Source organism: Podarcis vaucheri (genome assembly GCF_965113315.1).
Source record: "Podarcis vaucheri genome assembly, chromosome: 6".
NCBI lineage: Eukaryota > Metazoa > Chordata > Lepidosauria > Squamata > Lacertidae > Podarcis > Podarcis vaucheri.
Window position 1 is genome coordinate 76,443,285 of NC_138764.1, and position 17,101 is coordinate 76,460,385.

At 44.7% G+C, this 17,101-nt stretch overlaps 1 protein-coding gene across 4 annotated transcripts in view; it reads left to right on the forward strand.

The window, feature by feature from the left end:
- The first annotated feature begins 1,580 nt into the window (after positions 1-1,580).
- The window catches only part of MTCL2 (microtubule crosslinking factor 2), a 97,665-nt gene continuing 82,144 nt past the window's right edge, over positions 1,581-17,101 (forward strand). For all 4 annotated transcript variants that reach the window (XM_082228623.1, XM_082228626.1, XM_082228625.1 and 1 more), the window contains exon 1: positions 1,581-1,996. The gene's annotated coding sequence lies outside the window, so the exon portion shown is untranslated. The remainder of the gene's footprint in view (positions 1,997-17,101) is intronic.

Here is a 17,101-nt window from a genome sequence, read left to right on the forward strand (position 1 = left end):
GCGCGAAGAATGGAGACTTGGATATGAAGAGAGTATAGAAGCCAGTGATGTGGCTGGTTGCTTCTTTCCCCTTACTTTGCAAGCTTCTACTTTCAGAAGCGAAAGGAAATCTGTCATAAAGGCTGCTTCTGCAGAAACAAAGGCAAACCGTATTAAATTACTCATGTCTTCTCTCCCTCCCCCGTCTGTTCTGTGGTTCACCTGCAGGGTCTGCCTCTTGTCCGTTCTCCCGAATGCAACAATTGTAGGGCTATTTCCTGATTATTATTTTTTGCAATGATGGGCCAGATCCGAGATATTTCCAACCTGCTGGTCCTTTGGTTTTCTATAGGAAAAAAAAATCTAGCGGAGTTTGCAGAGACGGGGACATGGGTGTAGTCAAGATATTTTTTTGGGGGGGGGAGGCATTATGGGGGGGGGCAAAACCGAGTTATCTGTGACACAACTGGTCAGTTAGTTAATTATTTCTATTTATTTACTTGATGGGGGGGCATGGACGGGGAGCAGCATTTTCCAGCCTAGTAGTTAGTTAGTTAAAAATACAGATGTGTCGGGGGCGCTCAGGCATATCCGGAAACTACAAATCCTGCAGTCTGGAAGGAAGGCGTGCCTCTTAATCCCAGATACAATACGAAGCGCCACTGTAGTGCCGCTAATGTACTCTGCGTGTGCTCAGAAGCACTCATTACCCTGCATGTACCAGGACTGAACCCCGGTGTAAAATACAAGCTAAGGGCTGAGAGCTCTGGTTGGCCCCTTTCTGCCCAGTCTGCAGGATCCCGGGAGAAAGACGAAAGAGGCCGGCACGCCATATTTCTCTCTCTCTCTGTTTTCCACTCACAGAGGGGAGAAAACTGCCTCGGCGCTCAGCCGTCCGGAGAAGGAGGTCGCTGTTGCCTCGAGGATCCGAGCGCCCCCCTCGGGCGCCTCTCTCCGCCTTTTGTTCCCCGACCGCGCGCGCGTCACCGGCTTAGCGGCTGGGCGGAGAAAGCCGAGGAGGGGAGGCAGGCGGAGGAGCTTGTTGCTGCTGCTGCTTTCGGCGAAGGAAGCACCGTCGCGGCGTGGCGGCAGCAGCAGTTTAGCGGCCAGCCTGACCCTGTTTCGCTCCGGAAAGACCTGCCCGGGGAGCGCGCAGCTCAGGAGAGAAGACGGAGTGGATTTCCTCCGGCGCGAGGATGATAAACCACTGTGGCCCCAGAGCGCTCCGGGGCCCCCAGTGAGGAACCGGCAGCGCGCCTACAGCCCGCCGGGGATGGCAGCGCCGGCTGAGGCGGAGTCCAGCCAGCCCCTCGCCTCGGCTCCAGCGCCGCCGCCGCCTCCCGAGAAGAAGAAGCTCCAGCGAGCGCCGTCCCCGGCCAGACCCAAGGATGTCCCCGGCTGGTCGCTGGCCAAGAGCCGTCGCGGCAACCACCCGGGCTCGCCCGCCTCGTTCTCCTCCGGGAAGCCGGGCGCGGGGGGCGGGCACTCGCGCCGGGCTGGGGGCGCCAAGGATGGCCGCGGCGACAAGAAGGGCAAGGCCACGCCGCCGGCGGGGGCCAGGGGCGTCGGGAAGGGCTCGGCAGGCCGCGCCGGGGCCCGAATGAAGGGGCGGAACCGCCTGGCGGGGGGCGAGGGGGCCGCGACCTCCGGCGGCTCCGCCAAAGGGTCGCCGCGCCCTCAGCTGCCGCTCGCCCTCACGGACAGCAGCTCGGAGGTGTCGGACTGCAGCGCCTCGGAGGAGGCCAAGCTGCTGTCGCTGCTGGAGCTGGGCGGGCTGAGCGGCGGCGGCAGCGACACCGAGTCGCCCCCCAGCAGCAGCGCCCCGGCCCAGCCCGCCAGCGCCTCCGCCGACGGCGCGTCCCCGCTGCCCGAGGACCCGTCGACGGCCGCCTCGCTGGCCAGCAGCCGCCTGCCTCTCAGCGCCTCGCTGGCCTTCTCCGACCTCACCGAGGAGCTGCTGGACGCGGGCGTCGCCCGGGAGCTGGAGGAACTGCGCTCCGAGAACGACTATCTCAAGGTGAGGGGCGCTGGGTTCGCTTCAGGGCAGCTCGGCGGGGAGAGAACGAGCTCTCGGGAGCTGCGCTTCCCCACAAAACACCCGCCGGTTTCCCCATAGCAGCATCGTGCAACAGATCCCCTCCCCGACCCTAATCTCCGAGCCTCGTGGGACAAGGGAGCGGGCACCAAGCGGACCCAGGAGGGGCAGGCGTGTCCTCATCCGAAAATAAGTCACGCCCCTCCTCTGCAACACCCCTCCCTCCCCAAAAGGAGGAACCCTCCTTAACTAAATTTTAAATTAAACAGGTGTTTTTCAGCAAAGTGAAACATTGACACCCCCCTGCACAGGGAAGACATATTTTAAGCTTGCAGGCCGTTATCCCTGTGGAACATGTTGCGCATCCTCAAACATGACATCTCCCTGCAGCCCTGGTCTGCATGCAGAAGGTACATAAGACAGCTTCATGTGTTCCTAAAAGCAGCAAACGTCTTGCTGTGTACCACTGGGAGATCATTTCTTGCCTTCCCCTCTGTGCCTGGCATTGCATTACTGAAAAAGGCTTCTCTATCTTGCTGTGTGGTAGGATTAATGCCCCCTTTGTAACAAATCTTACGTGGCAGATATATTGTGACCTTAGGCAAGACCTATTGCCACCCAGAATTTCAGAATGCTTCCTTGGAACTGGCGCTCTGTAATGAAAGATGATCTCCACCGCCCAGCATCTACAGGATGCTGGTTATGTGGAACATGCCCCCATCTTCAGAGGCAGCACCTGCTGGCTTTCTAAAGCTCCTTGTAATTGGAATTCCTCTGCCTCATGGGGCAGTTCCTCCCCCAGCCCAGCATCAGTTCCTTGGAGCAGGCGCTCCATAGTGTCAATTACTTCTCTACTCTAGAATCAAATGGAAAACTGCCCCTCGGCCATATGTAACTGAGGCTTTGCATCACCGTCTAGTACAACAGAGCTCCAACATATGTAGAACCAGATGCCTTCTAGTGACATTAAGACCTTCTCTGGTATCAGAGAAAGCCATGTTGGTACTGATGCCTCTCATTCCTAAAGAAGGTATTGTATAGCATCATAAAGCCCCAAGGAGAAATATTCTTCGTCTCATCAAACAGAACTTGCATATCCTTAGAGGAAGATATCTTCTATCTTGAAATCAAAGCTAATTCCTCACATCCCGGCATTTATTTCAAATTCTTTGCTGCCGGAATCAAATTCATAGTTGTCAGCGTCATGCTAAAAGGTGCCCAGGATTTTCTCTTGTAATAAATAGCTTGACTCTCTAGCACAAGTCGTAGCCACATCAGTGTTCCAAGGAAGGCAGACTTTGGGGCCTAATTAAGCAAATACTTCCAGGGGCTATGTGCAATTTCTTAGGGCTGGTTGCAGGTTATTTTATCATCATGGGAGGCCACTTCCCTGTGGTGACTCTGTATCCAAGTCGTAATGTAAAGCACAGCCCCTGATTGCTGAAGAGTTTCCACTGCATTACTGGGTGTTTCTAGGAATGCCTGGCTGTGGCATAGAGGGTCTGTGTAGAATCTGAGGAATCTGTATGATGAGTGTTACTAGTTATGACAGCTGGGACACAGAGTTGTGCAGAAGCCAGGTGAATGTGTTGAAGCACATCCTTTGACAGATATGTTCCCAAATCTACATTTGCAAACGCCTGGTGTATATGGCATTTCCAGGGGAGAAATGGTGAAAAGGGATGTTTTAACCACTCACATGTCTGCAGATTTTTCTTTGTAAATCCCCACTGGAGACATTTTCCCATCCTCCTTTTTCTGCTGAGCTTACTTCTGATTTCAGAGCCTGTCTGGACCAAAAATGTTGAAAAATGACCAGGGAGTGGAGGGATTTGTATGGAAAAATTGACTGGTAGGGAAGACAGTGTTTGATCCTTGTGGGAGCTGGGGGCTATTTGCAGGGAAGATCCAGTGATTCTCTCCTGCAAGCACGCTCTCTTTCCACTTGCCAATTCTGTATTGTGAATGCCCTCCTACAATAGCATGATGAGTGAATCGTGAACCCCATGTTTCTATTGTAATGTGTGGTTCTCTTCTTAATTACACTTGGTGGTGCACCTCTAAGTTTCATAATATTTATTAGTTTTGAAATTCCCAATCTGGCAAACAGATGATCTGATGTGGGGCAGCATTTGCATTCATCTCTATGTATCAGAATTTCCCATTTTGGAGGTAATTAAGTTTTTGCAGGGTTTATTTAGTTTCAGACACACACTTGGTCCTGTTGTATGTGCTCCCTTTCCCCACCCAGAAAGATGCAGTATATTTATACAGCTCTATACAGACTTTCAGGGCCCATCCACATGGAAATTTCTAAAAGTTTTAGAAGCACTTTTAGTATGCTTCTGGACTCTCCCATACATCCACATGTTGTTGTTGAAACTTCAGCATTCTCTTATATTCCTGGCTGTCCATGTGCAGATGGGCTGATCTGTCAGATATTGGCATCAGTCATGCATTCTACAATGTCAGTGCATTTTCCATCTTCAAAGTGGGGAAAATGTACCTGCTTTCTTGGAGGATGTTTTCCATGCTTCTGGTTTCTAGCTTAATTAATAGCATGGAAAGCTACTTTGCAGATGTGCCCATAGAGTGACTTGGAGGAATTGTTTCAGTAGTATTTGGATAACGTAAGAATATTGCTTGACATGTATCCCTGTGGTTTCTGGAATGGTAGGGAGTGCAGGAGTCTTTGGGCTGTTGCCAAGCTCAGCTTTTGCCTTGCTTCTCTTGGTAGTACTACTGAGCAGTGATGGGTTTATTTTGCAGGATGATGTTGGCATGGCAACGGTAGTAGGTGTTTATTGAATGGCTGCATATAACAACGAGCTCAGATAGTGGATTAGTTTGCTGGCTGAAGCACAGGCTCTTAGTGCCTCTGAGAGGTCTGGCAGGGTGGAGAGCAAGAGTCCCTTAAGTGTAAGATTATATTGTATAGTATTTGGGAAAAAGCAACCAATATGCTGGTCTAATCTGATTTATATAAAACAAGCTAGGGAAAAAATCATTAGGTGTAGAAGATGGTTGTGCAACCATTTTTCTGGGGGATGCTTTATCTACCCAGGTCTTGTTCTTGCCTTTCAGAACAGTTGTTCTCCACTCTTTTAGCTAGAAGAGCCAGCAGTGGAATCCGGCATTCGGTGGGTGTGCATCCATGTGTGGCATATCGCACCTGAGAAAGTCATCTTTTGCAACATCCATGGCTGAGAGTCCTTACTGACCCACTTGGTGACTCAGCCCTCCCCCATTTAATTACTGTGTTGGTCATTCCTACTCCCATATACTTTCAGTCTGTGTCCTGGGTTTGCAATGTGCATGATTTCTAACTACTATGTTCAAGTAAGTGTTGGCTCCTATTTTTCCTACAGGCATTCCTTGTCATTAAACAAATGCTGTGTCTGTTCAGGTCAACCTTACCTTTGGGGGGGGAGGGGCGAGGGAGGAGTAGAACAAGGGTTGTTTTGATGGTTTAAATACAAAACACCTGACTTCACATTCCTTGCTATTATTATCTGCATTCTAACTGTTGAAAGCATAATAAATAAATAAAATTGTCCAGTAGCACCTTAGAGACCTGTTGAAAGTATGTCAGTTCCACAACATCGGGGGTGGTATTAAATTAAGCTTTACCCTGAGAAGACCCATTGGAATTAATGAACTTAACATAGCCATGTTGATTAATTTCAGTGGGTTTATGCTATGTAAAACATAGTTGAACACCACCCACACTAAGCTCTTCCATAGGATTAGACAACTACACCCGGTGGCATGATTCAAGGGACAGCCACATTAGAAGTTCCAGTACACAAATCTTGGCTCTTGATTTGCCCCTTGCAGTTGTGACATTCTTAGTTCATGGATGCCCTTTCTCTGCCTCAAGGCCACCACTATGTTCTCCCTGCTTTTATTTGGAAGTTATGGATCTGAATATTTTTTACGCTAGAATTACACAGGCTTATAGTGTAAACCCATTACACCCACACATTTTATATGCGTGCAGCTCATTCTGATTTCAGAGGCTGGTGAACTTCTGAGCTATAGGGCTGGGGACTGCTTATGTAGAGTCAGTTCATACAAAGCCAAATAAAGTAGTTGGTAATTTTCTTCCCTTCTAAGCAAAAGGGAAACTGGCAGGAAGTCAAGACTTAATTTAGACTGGCCCTTCTTAGTATTCTGATATAAAACGGCTGTGCAGATTCAAAGTTGCCATGGTAATGTAATAACATGCCATGCTAATTAGAAATACACAAGGACATTTATGCTAAAATCTGTGGGCATGATTAACAGGGCAATCCTATATGATTCCTTAAAAGTAAATTTTAAGGAGTTTAACTGCAGTTTCTTTGCAGTAAATGTGCTTAGGACTGTAGCAAATACTGCAGTTCTATACATGTCTACTTAAAACTAAGTCCCATAGGGTTTAATGGAGTATAGGATTGCAGCTTAAGTCTCACTTGATTTTAGTTTGATATAATTAAGTGTGCACTTCACACACTCACTAAAATCTTAGGGACATTTACTGTTGTTTGAGACTTGGCATTTCTGCATGTTTGGCGATAAGTCTGCTACTGTAAGGGTTGATTTTATCAGCCTTTGAAACTTATCACCTTGTAGTTTGTTTTCACTCTAGTCAATTTCAGCTAAATTATTTTTTCTCTATAAATATTTATTTTGGTAATATGATTGGTGACTAAGATAAGAAAGACAAACTTTGCAAGAGCTGATCTGCTACTTCAAAGCAGACCTATTTGCAAAATCTCAGTTTCTATTTGATTAATTGACATGATCAAGATAAGCTTTTCAAATTTACTAGAGCATAAAAACAGAGTAGTACAAAGACCACACGTTCAATTCACAGTAGTCTTAAAATACTGTATAGCAATACAAAGTGTCACAATGTGTTTTTCCCCCCTGTCTAACATCTCAAGAGATCTGGATGAATGCAAACTATTAGATTTACTTTCAGGAAGGCTAGCATTTCCAAGTCAAGTATGTTTGAGCTGCCAGTCTTGGCACTCAAAGCTGACCTTACAAAGAATTAAAAACAGACTCAAAAGTTAGTTGAATTGTAGCCTGTCATCTGCTCCAATGTTGTATACAGATGTGATCCTGTTTGTTGCAGCAACAAAGCTTAGACTGGAGCCTCCATCCACTTACCATACTTAGGATTCACTTGACAGTGCTGCCCTCATTTGAGGGAACAGATTTCCCAAGTCATTTATTTCCCCCATTCACCCTTTCTCATGTATATGGTAAACACGGTGTTCTATATCCGTCCTCTACAGCTGTTTTCCAGGTTGCTGACTTAGCTGTCCAGTACACCTTTTGTGAAGGGATTGCTTGGTGGGTATGGAATTAGAGGCAGAACTCTTGACTTGTGGGGTGGAGACTTGATGGCACAGAACAAAGGTGGACATAGTTTTAGTATTTGATTTCGTGCAAACTGGATGAGAATGTTGCAGAGTTCCCCCCCATGAAAAATTGTTGAGAAGTGAACTTTACGAGGCATCTATGCACAATTCAGATGCAAAAGTAAATCTGGGGCAGTGTCTAGGTCATGGGTAGGCAAACTAAGGCCTGGGGGCCGGAGCTGGCCCAAACACCTTCTCAATACGGCCCGCGAATGGTCCGGGAATCAGCGCGTTTTTATATGAGTAGAATGTGTCCTTTTATTTAAAATGCATCTCTGGGTTATTTGTAGGGCATAGGAATTCATTCATTCCCCCCCCCAATAGTTCAGCCCCCCTACAAGGTCTGAGGGACAGTGGACCAGCCCCCTGCGGAAAAGGTTTGTTGACCCCTGGTCTAGGTAGCCACAAGTATACAAATCTGATGGGCAGCAAGGTCTAGATAGGATTTCCTAGTAAAGACAATAAGTATGGTGGTGATGCCAGTAAGTATTTATGCCACCTGGGGCACTAAGAAAGATAGAATTTTGGAATATTTAATAGCTGTAAAAATAATGTATCTGCCCTTTTTAAAACATGCACACACTCCACTTTCATCTGAAACCTGCTGTTACTTGGGGTGTACTCCTTCCTTGAGGATATTCTGAGCACCATTGCAGCTGCATCTAATCTTAGTATGCGGAACGGTGGGAGAAACCTGTCTTATGGGGCGGGCAATTTTTTTGTCACTTACTGATCAAGGGCTGCATGGTGTCAGTGTGTGGGGATGCCTTTGTTGTTGTTGAGTAAATTTCTCCACTCCCTCCTCACACACACACTATACACAGCCTCCAAGCTTCATTATTACACACTCACTCATACATAGAGGCACACAGAGTTGAGATCCCATCAGGTCTCCTCCTGTTCCACCTCCCTCCCTCCCTTCCTCTGCTGATTGGTGCTGGGAACAGTTGAGGATTATGCAGATTAGGATACTCCTCAACACTTTCCATCCTCTTCGACTGGGAGGAACCTATACATCCCATTTTGTAGCTGATTGGCATTGGAAACAGCTGTGGAGAGAGCTAATTATTGGCCTCATCAGCTTTTCCCAGTGCTAGTTATCTGGATCTCATCCTGCACCATCTCTTGTTTCCCTACTGATTGGTGCTGGAAACAGCTGAGGGGTGTGCTGATTCTTCTAGTCTTCAGCTGTTTCCAGCACCAATCAGTTGCATTGCAGGCCACATGTGGCTCTTGAGCTGCAGATTGTCTCTATGTGAACTAATGCAACGAGGGCTAGAAGCTTATGTGTATTTTGTTGCATAGTCCATTCACTGTAATGGACAGTATTTTCTGTTTAGTTTTTTACTTTTGAGTTCTCATGCATAGTCAAGTGTTTCTGAAGTCATAGTAGTGAAATGGGGGACCCATGGGCAAAAAAAATTATTCCTTGGAACCTATTCTTATGACTTACACCTGGTATTGGGAAATTAATCCCTGGTTGACTCCAAGGCAAGGGAATGAGTAGTAGCCTACCAAAAAGCATATGCTGTCTGATTATTCCTTTGCATTTTCATTTTTGGAGAAACCTAGTTTCAGAATTGTAGGTTTAGCTAATTTTCCAAAGACCTAAGCATTATTTTGATGCCTCTTCCAGCTGGTCAGAAGCCCCAGATGGACAGAAATGCTCCACTGTAAACTGAAAAGGAAAGTAAGCAAAATGAAGAATATTGCTTGGTTGTTTCAAAGAAAGTGAAAAAGCTCCTGGGATGTGGTTGGTAAGCTGCTGTCTGCAAGACGGAGAGAGGGCTTGAGGTGAATTTTCTTGCCTTTAAAGGTCATCCCCCTATTAATGCTTTTGATAAATCACCCTGTCATGCCCAACTTATTATCTGGGGCTTATGAAATATTTCCAAAGCCCAAGCACTTTGCTTTTGCAATGGCTCTTACTAAATGTATAAATGAAAATATATAACAATCCCTGTGATTTTTTTTTAAAAACTCAGACAAATCACAAAAAGCTGCTTGTGTTTGAGAACATTTAAGCACAACAATTACTTCTTTTTGGATACAATGTTTATTTTAAAAACATGTTTCTCTAGGAGGAAACTGTTAGAGTTCACTCTTGATTGGTTGGCAGTAGGGGTTTGAAAATGTATGGTCTCCCTTGCTCTAACCTCCTTGCAAGTACCGGTAAGTAGCATGATTGTGCACGTACCATTATTCACAGAACCCGGGAGCTTTAGTGCAAAGACACCACCCTACCCCCCCACTCCCCGTGACCTGTGCTATCACTGCAGACATTGCCTATAAGGTGGAATTCTGCCTGCAGTTGCTTCTCTTTAGAGAACTTTTTATAGGAAAGGATGGTTAGTGTAAACGTTTTGCAGGCTACTTTTTAAACAACTGAACTCTTAAGCTTTTCGCTGGTGTCAACCTGTCAGTATAGTGAGGTGAGTGAAGATTCCCTCATGGAGTTAATAGCAGCTTTCAGTGATCATGGTGGGGAGCAGTTTTTGCCTGGATTACAGCAGGAGAAGAAAACTATTGACTTAATAAATAAATAAAATTCTTGATACTGATCACCTGCCCTGGGGCCTGCTATTTCCAGAAGAAAAGGGAATAATAATGCAACTTCAGATTATGTACATTTGAACTTTGGCAAAAAAGTGATTATCATTATTATTTTCCTTCTCCAAACCCAAGCTGTAAAAATGTGGACAAAGTCAAGATTACTCTGTGGGTTTTGGTTTCAAAGACTAGCCCTTGTTCCTTCTCGCGTCTAAATCTGTTGCTGGATTTTTAGTTGTAGTTTCTGGGGGGAAATGCACAAGCTTGTCAGAAACGTCTGTCTCAAAATATCTATATCTCTATATGTTTGCTTCAATTCTATTGATCCGAGGAGCACAGTGCAGTCGTGTGTGGAAGCTCCGTCTAAGCTCTGTAGCTGAAGTTTTCCTTCCTGTTTCTGAGGAGTTATACTGATAAGGGACGAGCAAGCTACTCCATTTGACTAGTAGAATAAACATGCAAGGACCAGCCACCCACTTCTCCTTTTCCTTTCTGGCTTCAGAGACCTGTTAAGAAAAGGAGATGGGAACATTTTCATGCTTGAGAGGCACTGTGCCTTTAAGAAGCACAGCAGCCAGCCACGAGCCACCGCCTTGTCATCCCAGTGTGGGGGGAACAAGAGCTCTGAGTCCCTGTTCAGCAGAATGGAAAATGTGAGATGTGATATGCCGGCAGCTGCAGAGGGATGTGAAGACAAAGAATGGCACTGGAGATTCCATTTGCAACAAGGGGAGGAGAAATCTTCCAAGCCAATCACGTTTCAAAATAACAAGCATATGCCTTAGATAACTGACAGATGGGATTCGGAGTGGCCTTAGCCCAGGGGGTCCCAACTGGCCTTCTGCTCATCTTCCGATTCAGGCTTTTCCTGCTTGCTTTGTCTTCATACACACCACATTAATGGTGATCACCTCATGCCTTTTCCTCAACCCTCCCTTCTTAGTAAAAAGCAAAACTTGGCTATGAGTCTGCTTTGCTTTTTCTGTCTTCCGCAAGTGTGGTAGGGATATACACCAGAAGTCAGCAACAGGAAATGTTGGTCCTCAAACAGCCAATGCTTTCTTATATTATTTATGTATATCCAACCTTTAGTCCATGGAAAGCCACACTGCAGGAATCTCATAAGCTCTAAGCTCCTAATTTATGCTTGCTTTTCCTCTTAATGTTAATAATAATGGAGCTGAAGAAGGCATGATAGGTGATTCAGAAAGTGTGATCCCCAGAACTACCACTTCCATAAACAATCTGGAAAGTTGCGTTTTATAATTTTTTCATCAGTTTGCATTGATTCTCATCACATTGGTGCAAAAAACTAATAACATGTGAGTTATTTGTGTCCCTAATGCAGCATGTAATAAGAAAAGCAACTTGTGGCACCTTTTAGTTTTCAGATAGAGCATATTTGCAGTAGCATTGCTTGAAAGCTTGTGGTTGTTTGGTTGTTAATTTATACAGGAAGGTGTAAATCTGTGACATGATTTCCTCTCATCTCTCCCCTCCCCCACCTGCTGCTCCTTCTCATTACAGTGGTACCTTGGGTTACAGACACTTTGCGTTACATACGCTTCAGGTTACAGACTCCGCTAACCCAGAAATAGTACCTCGGGTTAAGAACTTTGCTTCAGGATGAGATCAGAAATCGCGTGGCAGTGGTGCGGCAGCAGCAGGAGGCCCCATTAGCTAAAGTGGTACCTCAGGTTAAGAACAGTTTCAGGTTAAGAACGGACCTCCAGAACGAATTAAGTTCTTAACCTGAGGTACCACTGTATAACTTCTGAGCTGTCTGCTCTTTTGTTGGCAAGATGTGGGCACAGTGTTATTGTAGGGTTGCCATATTTCAAAAAGCAAAAAACCTTTTAGGAAGACCTCAAAATTGTTGAGTTCTTTTTAGACAAAGCCCAAAGTTGTTGTTGTAGTTTATATATTGGATTACATTTCAGGAGATGGGAGACAGACTGAACTTGGAAACTGCTGCATAGGATTGGATTGGAAAATCAAATCTGTGGTGGTAAAATTGAAGAAAGGTAGTCTATATTCTTTATACTGAGTCAGCTCGTATTTCTGCTAATTCATTATTGTCTACACTGACAGCAGTAGCTTTCCTGGGTTTCAAGCAGGGTCTCTCACCCCCCCAATCCTACTAGGAGATGCCTCTGACATTTTGCATACAAAGCACGTGTGCTACCACTAAGCTGCATCCTTGTTGTTTAATAGGTCATAAAGTCCTTTGTAGCAGTTGCTGTTTGGGAAACGAGTATTTTTCACTTCATCACGTTAATCCACCTAACCTGGAGACCCTGAAACTACTGCAGTCATATGGTGGCCTGTCTTAAGACTTCCCTGTGGAAATCTTTCCTTATCTTTGCCTTGTGTGAATTACAGTACTGTTCCTTCTGTCAGTCTGTGGCTGGCAGTTAATTGAAAACTGCTGCTTTTGTTCCCTTTAATCTCTAAGGAAATGTTCGCTTGTTATCCCTTGATACCAATTTCCATGTTGCAGTGCGAGATCATAAGAATATGAGTTCAGCCCTTGCCATACTAGGTCAGATCAATGCAGCATTCCAACTTCCATGTTTTTCAAAATGTGGGCTCCCTGAATTAATACTGCCTTTTGGCGGTGAGGGGGGAGAACCGTACAAGATTATTCGACAATACTATAGTTACTTCTCAGTGTTTCCTTAATGTTACTAGGTATATGTAATTTTCACTGACATTATGGATATAATAGGCAATTTAACATCAGTACAAAATACTTTCTGATTAAGACAAAAATCGTTCATTTGAATGAAAAGAGAGGGTTTCAGATTATGGAGAACAGAAACATTTATTTGAAACAGTGAGGAGCTATTTTGGAAGGCGGTAGTTCAGGGATCACTCTGGTTCAGCAGGCTTCAGGTTGAGGCGTTGACTCTGCATTAGAGTTTGGGTTCAGCACTTCTGCTGCTGGTGTCTCTGACTCTTCTGATATGGCTGGTTCCTCCTCTGAGTCAGATTCTATCTAGGCTGCTGCTCAGTCTAGACCTTGTCGTGGTTCAGGGTATTTAGGACTGGTTTATTTATTAGCCCATTCAATGCAGTGTTGTTCTTAACTGGCAGTGCTTTTCTTCTAGAAAAATAGGTGCTGGTTTTCATCACAAAGTTGTTGCAGTGTCACAATTTTAACCCCCCCCAAAAAAGCAGTGCTAGTATTGTGTACCCTTGAGTACCCCCTGAAAAAAGCACTGTTAACTAGCCACAAATACCGGTAATAGCTCTCTTTTAGAAGCAGGTAGATTTCTGGGTTTTTATAATATTGTTGCTTGTCTGTTGCTTAACAACGTTGTGGCATATACCATATTTTTCGCTCTATAACACGCACCCGACCATAACACGCACGTAGTTTTTAGAGGAGGAAAATCCGTAGGCATGCCACCCGTAGGCATTCCCTCCATAACACACACAGACATTTCCCCTTACTTTCTAGGAGGAAAAAAGTGAGTGTTATGGTGCAAAAAATACGGTATACTGGGGCAGCAGCTGTTGATGCAAGCCAGATATTGTAGCCCAACTGATGGTTGTAGAACTTACCTACTTCCTTTGTTCCTGTCCATTTCTCTCCAAATAGCTTGTGCATATACAGTTTATTGTGGTCCATTTATTTGCCAAAAAGTGTATTGGATGTAGAGATTTACAGATTAGAATTATAGGGCTGTCTAGCTGGGGTTGTAGACAGGTTGATGGATTTATTATTGGCATTTTGGATCGCACCCAATCTCACAGCCAATCTAAGGCTGCTGTACTAACCCTTCCTAGCGTGTCCTCCTATTGACCTCTTGGCAGCACATGCTAGGGCAAAACAAGCTTTGTCTAATAGAGAAGAACTCAGGATTCTGGGTAGGTCTCTTGTATACAGCTGTTTCAGGATCTGATTAGTAGATTGATATTCCCTGCGGCAGTAGTTTAATATGTTAAAATACCTTTAGGGGCATGCATCCATAAATAGGTTTTAATATTTGCAACACCAATATGAGAGTTTCTGCTGTAAACTCTTAAATAAGGAAGTCTTGTTATAAATGTTTCTTAAGGGTTAAGCAGCAATTGTTAATGCCAATAAGGTTCTTGAATAAATTTGCTGCTCTCTGCATAGGGCGCAGTGAGAAGTATCACTTAATCTCATTTGAGAATAAAATACTTGGTGCTAAAAATATGAGACAGGCAGAATTGAAGTACTTTTGAAATTTTTCTTTGCAATTGGGAGCCATGGTTGAGTATTAGAGAACAAGCCTCATATTCATAGGGTCCAAAATCCAATCCTTGGCATCTCCACCTAAAAGGATCTCAGGATACAGGACTGAGAGAGACTTGTGCCTGAGATTCAGGACAGCCACAAGTAATCCATTTTAAGTTTAGAAAAAAGGTGAGTCAGGGGAACATGACAGAGATTTATAAAATTATTCATGGTGTGAAGAAAGTGGATGGCCACCAACTTGGATGGCTTTGAAAGAGGGTTAGACCAGTCATGATGCCTATGTTTTAACTCCACTGTGGGTGGCTATATACCTCTGAATACCAGTTGATGGGGATCACAAGTGGGAGATGACTATTGCACTTAGGTCCTGCTTGTGGGCTCCCCATAGGTAAAGGTAAAGGGACCCCTGACCATTAGGTCCAGTCGTGGCCAACTCTGGGGTCGCGGTGCTCATCTCGCTTTATTGGCCGAGGGAGCTGGTGTATAGCTTCCGGGTCATGTGGCCAGCATGACTAAGCTGCTTCTGGCGAACCAGAGCAGTGCACGGAAACGCCGTTTACCTTCCCGCCAGAGTGGTACCTATTTATCTACTTGCACTTTGACATGCTTTCGAACTGCTAGGTTGGCAGGAGCAGGGACCAAGCATTGGGAGCTCACCCCATCTTAGATTCGAACCGCCGACCTTATGATCGGCAAGTCCTAGGCTCTGTGGTTTAACCCACAGCTCTACCTGCATAGGTGCCACCCCTTTATTCTCTGCATTTTTCAGACCACCCATGGAGTACCATGTCCAGTTCTGGGTACCACTATTTAAGAATGATATTGACAAGTTGGACGGTGTGAAGAGGAGGGCGACTAGGTTGACCAAGGGTCTCGAGATAACAGAAATCAATGTGAGGAAGCAGATATATGTCTAAGAAAAGTTCATCTGGATGATGATGATGATGATGATGATGATTTTCTGAATTCTAATTTCAGGCTTTGACATACTTCTTTTAGAGGAAGTTACATAGTTTGAATGAATTGGTTTTTTTAAAAAATGTCTTGGAGTGTTACTCAGAAATAAGTGCCACTGAATTCTATGATGTTTACTTCTGTTTAGTGGATATAGAAATTCAGCCTTACTGTGGTCTTTTTAATAATGGCGTTGAAAGCAATTCTGTTGAGAAAATGTTCTTGGAAAGGTTCATGGTAAAATTTTACACAAGCAACAATAGTGGTGCCGCAATAGTGGTGCCTCTCCCCAAACACATTTTTTTAAAATATATATTTTTATTAGAGATTTTCTTGGGTCTCCCCTAACACATGTTGAGATTGTTGGTGGACTCTTGATTTAACTGGAGAAAGCACCAGTCTTAGGAGTTATACTGAGGGTGGTTTGGTTTTTTTTGCCCCCTTCCAATGTATCATTGAAGGGCAATGGTATGCAGAACAGTAGGTGTTAGCAATACATATAAGACTCATTCTGGCATTGCTAGTGCATGAAGTCATTAGCCTTCTGCATACAAGCATCCTTTATCAGTATTCAACTGCTACTCCATGTACCATTCCTTATGCCACCCACCATCCTAAAATAGTGTACGTGTAAGCATACAGTCACCATTCAAAGGGAAATTACTAGTGGTATTGTACAGCTGCGTCGGATGTTGTATACAAATATGAACTCGAAGTCCTTGTTCCATAGCAGCTGCAAAAGAAAATACAGTTACTGGGATAAATTTATATCTAATTGTAGGCTGGTACTTTTATGGTTAATGAAGGCTGCAAGTGAACAGTATGCTTTACTGCAGAAATGGGAAACCTGTGGCAGCCAGATGTTGTTGGGCTACAACTTCCATCATCCCTAACTATTTGCCATGCTGACGGGTGTTGGGAGTTCAACAACGTCTGGAGGATCACAGGTTCTGCATCCCTGTTCTATTTGAAAGCTGAATATTCCCACTTTTCACTGAGAAGCAAGAATACATTTTGAACCAAGGTTAGCCCTTGTCCTAGACACCTCTACTCAAATTGATATTTAGCTGCGAGGGTTTCAAGTTCTTCGGCATCCATTCCAGTTTGCAATAACTGTTCATATAGGCCTCCAAAATGCAGATCCAGTCAATATGTCTTATTTGCTCACCAAATACTTTGTTACCTTTTCCAAAACAAGTCTTCTTTGTCTGCTGTGTATGTTCCTCATTACCCCACGTCTGACTACTTGCATGTGTACAGTATTATACTTTTAAGATTCTTCCATTTCATAAAAACTGGGCAAAGGGCTACAAAAATATCACCTACTGAAATGCAAGGAGTTGCTTTCCTTTAATGGATTTGACCTGGTGGAAATTTTAATTTGATTAAATGGTACCTTGTAACAGATGCAGTTTTCCAGACTCTTCTTGGGCACCCGCATTTTGCCACCAGCAAGACTTGATATGATCAAGGGGAGGGGGTTGCACAACTGGGGTTGCACAGCTGAAAAAAAGCCCTCTTATTTCTGGCTACCTACATAATCTTTAATAGTTGCAGTCCTAGACTTCTCCCTGAATCCTTGGAGAACAGTTGCCAGTGTAGCTAGATGAACCAATACTCTGGCTTAGTAGAAGGCAGATTCCTATGTCCCTATCTTATTGCTCAGGCAACCTGTTTTAACTAATCGTTTGGCAGGTTTTTTTTGCTGTAGTCCTGGCTCTTTTTGAGGTTTGTCTGGCTTCTGGAGTTCTCTTTGCATGTTCAGGCTGAACTCTGCCCAGTAACAATTTCCTCCCCTCTTTTGTTGTGCATTGCAGCTGTCTGAACAGAGGTTTCTCCACCCACTTCCTCCCTAGAAATAAATACCTGGGTGCAATGCTTTGATGCCGAGCCTTCTAGAATGATGAGTTGAATTGCTCTGCTTATTAGTGTGGGGTTTTTTTT